Source organism: Mirounga angustirostris, unplaced genomic scaffold, assembly GCF_029215605.1.
Source record: "Mirounga angustirostris isolate CCGP_5_RB_7025 unplaced genomic scaffold, mMirAng1.0.hap1 SCAF_6, whole genome shotgun sequence".
Taxonomy (NCBI): domain Eukaryota; kingdom Metazoa; phylum Chordata; class Mammalia; order Carnivora; family Phocidae; genus Mirounga; species Mirounga angustirostris.
The window spans coordinates 10,709,925-10,721,779 of NW_026991714.1; the positions used below are offsets into that span (position 1 = coordinate 10,709,925).

The 11,855-nt window shown below is 44.0% G+C and overlaps 1 long non-coding RNA gene across 1 annotated transcript; it reads right to left on the bottom strand.

Moving 5' to 3' along the window:
- Window positions 1-532: 532 nt before the first annotated feature.
- On the bottom strand, window positions 533-10,835 carry LOC135364699 (uncharacterized). The gene is made up of 4 exons (XR_010412187.1): window positions 10,269-10,835; window positions 10,004-10,138; window positions 6,560-7,133; window positions 533-5,852 (listed from the first exon to the last, which is right to left on the bottom strand). It is a non-coding gene; the product is annotated as an uncharacterized LOC135364699 (long non-coding RNA).
- Between the last annotated feature and the right edge of the window lie 1,020 nt (window positions 10,836-11,855).

Sequence of the window (11,855 nt, forward strand, 5' to 3'; positions counted from 1 at the left end):
CAGTGTGAAAGCTTTGATTTTTCAGAAGAGAAGTGTTCCAGAAATCAAAGATGACATCACTATGGCTGTCAGGCTGAGGTTTACTTGCAGACAAAAAAAGTGTCAATCTAAATACAGAGGTAAACTGAGGCCAGCTCAAATGACCAAAAATTGGGCTTATTTGGAAGTAACAGAGGAACTACAATTCAGGAAATGCAGGCTGGAGCAAGCAGGAGGCGAGTCTGTGGAGAGGTTTGGGGTGGGCTGTATATTTAGGGGCAAGGAGTGCAAAGAGGGGAAATCCAGTCAGGCGTGAAGCAGTAAATTTGTTGGCTTGAGGATGGGGAGAGATTCTTGACAGATGTTCATCTGTCAGGAGATAAGTCTTGGTCTCCTGTCAAGCATGCATTTAATGGAAAGCAATCTCTCAGCTCTTAAAGTTCCGATTTTCTGAGGATACGTGTGTGAGAATCTCCATTTCATGCTGAAATTCTTTCACAGAAGTGCTTTGCCTGGAGCAAGCAAAGGCACCCCCGCTCCCCACCCACCCCTGCGGACTGCCTTTGGGGGGTGTCCCATTCTGTACTTCTGCGCATCTTTAGGAGGGATGAGGAGGTTAGCAATAGAAAGAAAAGGACATATTTGCAGTTCCCGTCATGAGGAACTCTATCTCCACATCCGGAGAGTTTTGTTTTCCCTTTGTCAGGTAGGGAGCGTGTGAGGTTGTGCGTGTTGGTGTATATACATGAGTTGGTGTATGAGTGTGAGTGTGTGAAGTGCCTGTGTCTGTGTGTGTTGCTGGTGTGCATTGCAGAGAAGGAATATTAATTTTCCCTCTACGCTTCTAGATTCTTGGCTGAGACCCCCTGTAACAAAAAGACAGTTTAACAGGAGAAAAACAAACGGAAGTTTAATATCATGTACACCTCCCATAGGCATGGGAGAACCCCAGGAAGACGGACTAACTCCCAGAAACAGCCCACACCATCACCTTATGTACCATGCCCAGCTAAAGACAAGAGAAGATGGTGGGGGCAGGCCAGTCAGGGGAGGTGACCAGTAAACGGGGGTGAGGCTGTTTTGAAGATCTAAGTCCTCATTTTCTCCATTGCTGAGAGTTTCTAGAGATGTACTTATCCTCCTTTTCCTGGAACCAAGAGGGAGATGCTCTCACAAACGGAGATTTCCCTCATAAATGTAAACGTCTCACAAAAGGGTATTCATTTTTCAGAGCTTCTCCCGTGTCTGCTGTTTCTTAAAAATAACCAGCCCCAGGGACGCCTGGGTGGCTCAGTCAGTTAAGCATCTGACTCTCGGTTCCGGCTCAGGTCATGATCTCAGGTTTCTGGGATTCACCCTCAGCATGGAGTCTGCTTGAGAGTCTCTCTCTCCCTCTCTCTCCCTCCCGCTCATGCTGTCTCTCTCTCTCTCTCCCTCAAATAAATAAACAAATAAATAAATAAATAAATAAAATCTTAAAAGAGATAACCAGCCCCAAATAATCCTTATGCCAAAGAAACAGATTTTGGGGTGGCATATTCTGCTCCCCTTCGATACATACACGAGTGTGTCTGAGTGTGTGGTGTGAACGTTTGTGTATGTGACTGATAGTGCGAGCATGCCTGTGTGTAGAAGTTCGCGCCTCTGTTGTTCTGTGTTTGTCTGTTTTTGTGTGTTGAGTCAGAAGTTCAGGCCTGCTGCCAGAGCATATGCTCCTTTTTTCCCCTTTTCTCACTTGCTTCGTGCCTGATGGGTTACTTAATCGGTTTGATTATTTTACTTTGATGCTAATGAGTTTGTTGGATTACGCATCAGCCCCCATGGGGTCAGACATTCTAGCCATTAGCGTCATTTCCTGCCTGGTAGCTCACTTCACCGGAATCAGCGTAATCATGGCAATCAGGTTTAACTGAAGATGCCTTTCACTTTGTACTTTGAAAGGAAAAGAGAAGGTTCCATGAGAGAGAGGGTAGGATCTACTAATCCTCTGTACCCTGCCGGAGTGCTGGAGAACATCCGTCACTGCGGTAATTACACCTGCCGCTGTACTTGCTGGTCTCAGTGCTGACAGAACCCAAGGAAACAGGAACTCTGAGCCATGGACTGGGTCAAACTTAGCTGGCACATGGCAGATACTTGAGGTTGGTCGAATGAATGTGGTACAGAGGAACAGAGAGGGCTCCTCTGAAAAGAAGTTTTAGAAAAATATAGAAAAAAAAGCAGCTTCCAGAACCAGTGTTTCACTTAACAAGAATGAAGATGTTAAAAACTAAAATATGATTTTTGTTATTTTTTTTTCTAAAACGCTCTCTTTTTTTTTTCTTTTAAAAGATTTTATTTATTTGGGAGAGAGAGAGGGGCAGTATGGGCAGGGGGGAGGGGCAGTGGGAGAGGGAGAAGCAGGCTCCCCACTGAGCAGGGAGCCCGATGCGGGACTTGATCCCAGGACCCTGAGATCATGACCTGAGCTGAAGGCAGACGCTTAACCGACTGAGCCATCCAGGCGCCCCTGTCTACTTTCTTTATATATTCTGAACTTCTGTAATAGTAAAATAGCTTTGCTGTGATATCATTTCAAATAAGTAAAAACCATGATTTAGCAACATGGTATTTTTTTTTACACTCTAAGTAAAACAAATGATCTGAGCTCACGTGGAGGGGGTGCTGCTCAGGTCGTGGTTCTGGCAGCAGTGCTCCCTTCGTGGGCTCCAGAAACTTAGCAGGAGATGTGCCCCACTCTCCTTTAGTCTCAGGGATCGGGTCTGACAACCTTGCATTGTCTCAGCGCAAGAGGGAAGGCTCAGTAAGTGCGTAGGATGAGCTGAAATAGTAGTACACACACCCGAGTGGAGCAGACCTATTTGCCTGAAATCAGTTCATGGGATGATGATTTTCCGAACTATCATTCATTTCTACCGATGAATTACCTGTTGTTTCTACTCATTACAGTTTAGAGTAACTTTTGTTTTACTACCACACAGCATATTTCAGGTTTTTCTGTCTTTGGGGCCTATGCTTGCTGGAAAAAACAATTTCATGTCCCTTTTGAATTTTGAATTGAATTCTATCATGTTATGATTCAGGGCAAATAGCAGAGTGGGATCATCTCGTCTGCTGATATTTCAACATAGTCATCTGCCTTTCTCCCTCAATTCACAGAACTGCTTTCTTTCTCTCCGCCGCCCCCCCAAGAGAGCGAGTGAGCGAGCATGCATGCGTGTGCATGGGGGGGGGCGAAGGAGAGAATCTTCAAGCAGACTCCCCACTGAGCGCGGAGGCTGACTCGGCTCAATCTCAGGACCCTGAGAGCATGACTTGAGCTGAAATCAAGACTCCAACCCTTAGTGACTGAGCCACCCAGGTGCCCAGAACTACTTTCTTGAGTGGGAGACAGGGGGATGAAGTCAGAGCTGGGTTATGAGGAACTGGATTTGAATTTGGGCTACCTGTAGGTGTCTGTCACCTGGGGTGCGTGTCGTGGTCCTCTGCACATCTCCACCCCCCCACACTCATGTGTGCACACAAATGCAGATGCTTCCGTCCATTTCTATACAAGTCTCTTCCCCAGTCACATGTGAGCTCTTTCTGAAAGGTACATGATTTTTCTTGGTTAATTCAAGAAATGAAAGAGCTGGGCTTCCGGTGACTTTTCACATATTCATGACAACTGAAGTTAAAAAAATAATAAAGCTCAGGTACCTGCTTATAAATTAATGAGCTTTCAAAAAGAGCTCAGATTCTGAACCAGAACGTATATATAAAATTGGTCTTTAACTGGGCTGGGTTGGCAAAGCCTAAAAAAATATGAAAAAACGAAGTGGAAAAAAGTGCAAACGGCTGAAGATAGTAGATGTACCTCCGAATTGGTTAGGAGCCCTGCGATTCTTTATATATGATACCTGGTGGAACCTTTTGGAGACTGGCATTTCCATTCTGCTGTTTTGAATGGATTCTTCTCATGTTGTGATTTGATTTTGAGGGGAACATGCCTAGGACTTCACCATGTGCCCTGGCTTTGGTAGACTCTGGTGGAAATCTCCAAGCAATTCGAGGCAGCAGAGTCTTCCTTCAGGGAACCAGAAGTCAGTGCCCTACTTCAAAGGTCCAGTGGCTTCCCTCACATGTCAAATAAAAGGTAACACCACTTACAGAGCTGTGACCTGCAGCCTGCACCCGGTCCTCAGCCTCTACTCCCACTGGGCTCCCTTTTGCCCCAACGACATGCACTGTGGCCACAGGTTTTCTCTCACCTCCCCCTCCCCGGCCCCACACAGGCCTGGTTCTCCCTCTGTCATGCCATGCCTCGCACTGGCTGCTTCCCCATTCGGAAAACCTTTGCCCCAGTTTTCTGTTGCTCCTTGTTGTCCTTTGGACCTCAGTTAATGATTACTTCCTCAAAATGACCTTCCCTGACCCCCTGCTCCTCACCAGCCCCAACTAATCTCTCAGGCGCACAGGGCTTCATTTTAATCATACTGCTCATCTCTGCGTGACATGAAAGACGTTTTTTTTTTTCCTATCTGCCTCACTCATCACTGGATCATAAGCTCAGTGAGAGCAGGAACCTCATCTCCCTGCTTAGCTGTGTCCTTGGCACCTAAGACTGAGAGTGTCCTCAGGAAGTGTTTCTTGAAACTGTACTTCACCAGAGAAGCATGAGCATCTTATTTTTCTCAGTCTCCTGTCAAAGAGGCCGTGCCATATGTTTTATTAATTTTTTTTTCTCTTTTAATGTGGGTGACAGTGGGTTTTGCCATCCAAATGTTTTGAATTCTTACGTATTCAAATTTATCCTTCATGGTTTCTCATTCTGACGACATGATTAGAAAATTCTTCACATCAGAATTGTAAAAATATCCACCTAAATTTTCTTCTAGTGTTTTTATGCATTCGATTTACATTTAAATAATTAACCCATCCTGAATTTATTTTAGAATAAGACCCATGGTAAGAATCTAAATTAAATTTTATTCAAACTGCTAGCTAGTTGTCCTAACACCATTTATTGGAAAATTTTTCATTTCTCTACCGATTCAAAATGACAGCTTAACGATATGCTAAATTCCTCTGTACGCTGGTGTCTTTCTCAGGGCCTTTTTCTGTTCCGTTGATCTGTCAGCCTACTTCTGCCCCAGAACCCCAACATTTTGGTTATCATAGCTTGATTATAGCATAGCTTCTAGTCTGGTAGGACAAGTTTCTCTTTCTCTACCACCCCCACCCTGCCCCCCAGCATTATTTTCTTTTTAAAGGTTTTCTTTTTTCTCAAATTAACTTTAGAATTCTTTTGTCAATTTTTTAAAAAAAAATTGCTAGTGGGATTTATTGGGGTTGCTTGAGTGGACTATATTACTAGTTTTAGGCTTGTTCATCTAAATATTTGGGCTGTTTCTTGATTGATTGTAATGGTTTGTGTCCTCCGGGACTTTATTTTCATTTTCTTCTTAAATCCGATGTTCTCTGGAGAATAAGACACCCTTAAAGTCTTCCACCCCATTTATCCCATTTCTGTATGTTTCCTATGGCTTGCTTTATTGCATCTCTCTATACCCCACTATTTTCATCTGGGTTGAGTCAGGTGGGGCTAGAGTCAAATTATTCTGAAGGTCTTGAGAGACTTTCTCTTTGAAAGAGTGACTAGAGCCTTCCAAGATCTTCAAGGTTTTGGAAAGCAGAGAAGAGCTTGCCAGGTGCCAGCCCTTCAGGTCAAACAATAATCCCCAGCAGGCCGTGTGCTCATCTTCTCAAAGCAGGTAATTCGTTTGTCACACTGAGTTTGCGAAAGTAAGACAAACATTCATTTTGAACTCACTTTCCAGATGCACCAGCAGCTTGACTTGGAGGGCCTAGGTGTTGACAAGTAGCCACCTAACCTGAAAAGAGACATTATGTCAGGGGAAGTGTTGCATGGGGGCAAACAAAAGCAAGTAAGATTAACTTCTGTTGGTAAGAGCTCAGGCTCTGGGCTTGAGCTGTCTTGTTCGATTGCTGACTCCATTATTCACCCACTGTCTCTAGGGCCAGGTACTTCACCTTTCTGTCCCTCAGTGGCATCATCTGTCAAAGCCCCCGCTTTGACAGTGATCATCCTTCCTGCATGGTTTGCTAGGAAGATTACGTGTGATATGCCCTGTAAGTGCTGAGAACAGTGTCTCACTCAATACCTAATGACTATCATTTTACTTACTCTCGTTCAGTTATTGTACTGGACTGAGAGGTCCTTAGAATCAAGGAGTATCCTCCTGAATCTAGCAGAGTGCTCAACATGTAATAAGGCACTCAGGGAATGGGTGCCAAATTCAACCTCCTTCCTGTTCTTGGAGTAGAATTTGCACCACAACAAGCTATATTTACCCATGCATGTGTTTATAAATTTGTTCTGTGTGTTTTTATCTTCTTTCCCGGGTCTTTGGTTCCTCTCTCTGCTGGCTCTTTCTCCCCTACCCACACCCCCAAATATTCTTAATAACCAGCCGGAATAGTCCTGTCTTATTGCTGTCCCAGTTCTTGTATATCCCCAAACCCCTCTGACTGTTTCCATTTCTCCATGCCTTCCCGGAATTTTCCAGTGACCACCTACCCAATGACCACACTTGACGACGATTTTCATTCCTTCCTTATCTGACTTGATTTGTATGAATTTCCACTAGGTCACAAACTCCACGAGAGGAAGAACTATCTGCCTTATTCTCTATTGAACTCCTGGTGCTTAGAATGATCTCTGTACATAGTAGATACTCAATAAATATTGTTGAATGAATACATTTGTAAATAGGAGTCACACTGTTGGCCATTCCTTTCTTCTTAAGACATTCTTTCCATCTTCATCCATAGAAACAGCACACTTTTGTTTTCTTCTGGCAATTCTTTGATTTCGTTCCTTTCTTCGTCCATCTCTCAAATGTTGGTATCCCTCACAGTTCAGTTCTTGGCTCCCCTCTTCTCTTAAAAGCTTCCTCCAGGCCCTCTTATATATCTATGTCTTCAAACACCGTCTATACAATACGGGTGACTTTCCCGTCTTCATCTGTACCCCAGTTAATATGAACGTCTTTAGACAATTTAGTCAATTGCCTGTAGAACACCTTGATATCTCTCTGACATTTAAAAAATATTTCCCAAATGAAGCTTATTATTTTTTTCAGAACTTTATGCTGAAAATGTAAAATAAAACAATAAGTGATTAGTTAGAAGCCAAATATTGCCATAATTGGTTACAAGTGCTAATTTGGAGGGCACTATTTTGTGTGATAAATGGTCCTACTGACTGAGCCCCAGCATTGTTTGGACCTACATAGTTCTGAACTGAGTGAATTGAGAGTGGGATACTCCTGTTTACAAAGCAAGCACCCTCTCTTATGTGCAGGTGTAGACAGTCCTTGGCAATATGGTTGTGTGGTTGCTGAAGGCTAAGACATGATCTCCATCATATGTCCTTAGGCAATCATGAACCAGCTTGAGACCACTTGGTGGTGGCTCATTTTTGAGTTGGGAAGCACAACACCTAAATCCAAGTGTAGTTCCTCCTCCTTGTGTTCTGGCACTCAACTTACTGTGATGGTCCTCACTGGGGCACTCACCTCGGACCCCTGCCGCCGGCTGTCCCATCTCAGTGTGGCCATCTGCTGTATTGCATGGCCATCCCCGGGTGTGCAGCCTGTCTGACACGGGTACGGTGGCTGCTATTCATCCTCATTCATTCTGTTTCTCTGGGATCAGTGCTCCCCTTTGCCTAAGGGCAATGTCCCAGGATTGTCCGGGAAAGTCTGTCCAGTTTCTCTCCATCGCCCTGTCCTACGTCATTGTTTTCAGCCAAATTGTCTATGTTCACAAAGGACGGGCTGGGCAGTGGTCCACTGAGCCTCAGTTTGCTCTTCTGGGCTCAGTGAGATTTGGAGCAAACCAAATCTGAGGCTCAGTTTCCTCATTTGTGGAAATGAGATTGGACTTTTGTGAAGTTGATGTCGGGCATCCTTTTCTGTTTCCAGGAGTCTAGTACGCACACTATGTAACAGTGGCAACAGACTGACCCATACACTCAGTAGTTGTCTACTGAACACCTGCTATAATGCAGGCATTGTCTTAGGTGCTGCGAGAAAGCAGTGAACAAAGCAGCCTCGGTTCTATGTGGGGGGCTACACTCTGGCTGGGGTTGCCAGGTAAGCAAGTTCATGCATGCATATGTCAGGTGGTGATGAGAATGATAGTACAGTTACTGAGTGGCTGATGAGCAGAGACCTCAAGGAAATGAGTGCTCTTCAGAAATCTGCCTGCTAGCCGTTCAGAGACAAGTGAACCCTCCCCCCACAATCCATTCCATACTTTTCTTCCCTGTCAGTCTGCTACTGTAAGCTTATATCCGTGGACTTCCCATTTCTCAGCAAAGCTCTCAGAAAGACAGAAAAGACAATGGGACAGGCTCTCCACTTGCCATCATTTCCAGCTCCACTCCAAACCTTGAGCAGAGAGGAGGATGGCCAGTGGCCAGCTGCACCTTAAACCCCAGGCACAGCTTCTGGGACAGTGGAAGGAGATGCCTCACAGCAGAACAGCCTCCCTGTGTGAGTGCTCTCCTTGCCCCACACGTAGCACCCTGGAGCAGTTAGTGAGAGGAGACAAGTGTTGACACGGAAGACTGTAGAAAGGACTTGTCAGCTTGTTTCGTGGGGCAAACGGCTACAGCTGGGCCATCTGCCACCTCAGCCCTCTTCAGAATACTCCACCTGCTCAGGTTGGGGTGCTGGGAAAATCACATGTGACTTGTGTGCCCTTATACCTACTTTTCATTCCACCTCCCATTCCTAAGGCTTTTTTGGGAAAAGGATGATAAAGTGAAGTGGAACTTCCTCTTGCCAAATTTATTTTCAGTACCCTTCTCTTCGCCTTATTTGGAGCTTCACTGCAATTTAAACAGTTGATGGTGATTTGAACATAGCTCTAATCTGGTGAAGCTAATGGACACATTTACCTCCCAGTTCCTCAGGGGTTCAAGGACAAAGAGGTAAGCTTTGAGAGGTCCCACTTCTGCTTCCCTTCTTTTGTGTGTCCCATACCAGGAACCCCAAATAAAACTAAGTAAGATAGAATTGTGTTAGGAAGAAGGAAATTGCCCAGAGTCTTCTGTTCCTTGAAAGAACTCTTTGGGTAAACTATCAGTGGATCAATTTATTAGCCACTAGTGGGCTTAGGGTCATACATACACATTCATTGAAAAGAAGCCAGTTTAAGGAATCTTAATACTCACTAGGTAAAATAAAACACTCAAATAATAAAGGAGATTCTCTTTTTCCACCTCATTTTTCAGAGCAGATATTTCAAGTGAATTTTTTTTTTCCTCAGGTAGAGCAAACCAATGACAGAATGGCTTCCCATTCGTGAGGTAGTCCTCACCTGGCTTTCTCCTCTCAAATTTTCATAGATCCCAAAATGAACTAGCTGAATGAGGGAAGGGACATTTTATTTTTCAGTGGTAACTGAGGACAGGAGGAGGAAGTGAGGTGTAATTTAAAGGATTAGGTCCGAGCCAAGGTCCTTGAAAAGCTTGGGAGCTAGAAATTAATTATAGGAAGAAGTAAATAATGGTATGAGCTAACATTTATTGTTAATGCCTTTCTTGAACTCTCATAATAATGAGCTATCATTTATTGCTTAGTGTGTAGGTAATATGGTGAGCATTTTACAAGTGCTACTCATTTTATTCTCACAATTGCCTGAGGTGGAGACAACAATCAAACTGTTTATAGATAAAGGAATTGAAGCAGAAAGATATTACATAGAGCAGTCCACTGCCCCCCCCACCCCCCATCCATGGCGGGGGCAGTGGACTGAATGAGCAGAGACCTCAAGGAAATGAGTACTCTTCAGAAATCTGCCTGCTAGTCAGATTACTGCTAGGCACAGTAAGAGATTAACAATAATAATAAAATAGAACAATTATAACAATGTACTGTAGTAAAAGTTACGTGAGTGTGACCCCTTCCTCCCTCTCTTTCTCTCTCAGAATATCGTAATGTGCTGTACTCACCCTCCCTCTTGTGATGATGAGATGATAAAATGCCTGCTTGATAAGATAAGTGAGGGGAATGACGTGGGCATTGGGACGTAGTGGTGGGCCGCTATTGATCTTCCCACGGTGTCTGGAGGATCATCTGCTTCCGGGCTGTAGGTAACAAACCACCGAAAGTGAAACCATGGATAAGGGGGCACTACTGTCACTTGTTCAAGGTCAGGTGCCTAGTAAGTGGAGTATTTGGGAAGGCCCCCCGCTGGTTCCAGGACCAGCACTTTACCTCCATGCAACACCGCCTCACGGAATGGCTCTCTGAGTTTTGGGGATGCCTGCTATAAAAGAACAGCTCTCGACGGCTCCGTTTTTGCTGCAGTCCCCAATTCGCACAGGTGTGCTGGCCACACCCCTTCCACGTGCTCACCGCAGGGTGGGGAAAACGCAACAAGAGGTGTCATCAGGCCAGGGGACAGGTAATGCCGTTTACCCGGAGTTTTTTCAAAAGAGATAGAATATTTAGTTTTATATTTCAGTGGCTTCTAATGTTGAGGGCTCTAGTTTGCACGAGATAAAATTTTTACAGTCTCCACGTCATCGTCATCGTGGGATGCCTGATGATGACATTTGGGCGGGGTTTGCTTAGGTCACTCCTGTTGGAGGTGGTCTCCGAGTCTGATTCAGAGGGAACTCAGTGTCTGGGAGAGCTGTGGGAGTAAGAGATGGATTTGTCTCCTCTGGTTTTATGTCTACAATAAGGCAGTGAGTGTATTTCCTTTGGAGGAGGAAATAAAACAAGAAAACGTCCAAGTTTAGAGATTCAAGATACTGGCTTTCAAGATTTTACCATAAGCTCTAACGTGAGGTTGACAATTTCCTGTTCTCCATTGCTGGTTCCTTTCACTATATAAATTCAGGTTTGAAAGAGGTATTACTAAATATTGGAGAGAGATATTAAAGAACTATCTTGAATAAATATATAATACCTTTAATAAAGAAACTGATATAGAGCTGATACTTTTTAAAAGAACTGAATGGATATTTAAAAGAGTACAGATTTGGTAGAAAGGGAACATTTTCCTTCACCTGGTGTATGTATAAGGAATGAGTGTCCCAGTTAAAAGTCAAACCCCCAAATTTTTGCAACCATGATGGGTAAAAACTATACAACCTACCATTTAAACTTGCTACATATTTTATACCTAATTAAAATTGGAAATATCAATATTTCCTTAGGAAAGACTATCCCTTTGTTCTAGAAGGTTAGTTAGAATATGCCATCTGATTACCAGTTTTTAAGCAAGTTTTGAGTCAAAGTTCAAAAGTGTCATTAACCGGAATAAAACGGTGTAAGAAAATAGGTGTCTTGCTTGGTCATGTAAATTGTAATATATGGCTGGGTCAGAGCTATATTCACTTTTTCTTTTAATGCTCTGGAATTTTTCAGAGGAGAGGAAATGGGGGACATAAATGTTTCCGGCTTTGTGTGAGTGTAGAGTACCCCACGCTACAATCTGTGGCATGTTCCTAGGGGCTTGTAGGTTTTGGCTAGAGTAATGACTGACAGATGAGTACGTATTGATAAGATTATAGAAATGACTTACCCCCACACTATTCACCACTTGATGGCGTGGGCAAGTTCAGCACAGCTACCCCTGGGGGAACTTTTTGTCCTAACTGTAGGGTTATTTTCAAACAAAATGACTAAGGTTTGGGGAAATGTACTAATGTTTGATATCATATTCCGATAAGATTGTCCTTCTGGGTCCAGAGAATGAGACCACACTTCCTGGGAATTCCCTGGATGGGTCAGGGAAGGAGAGTATGTGCCTCATTACGCATCCTGAGTGGAGGCAGAGACTGAGGCAAGAAA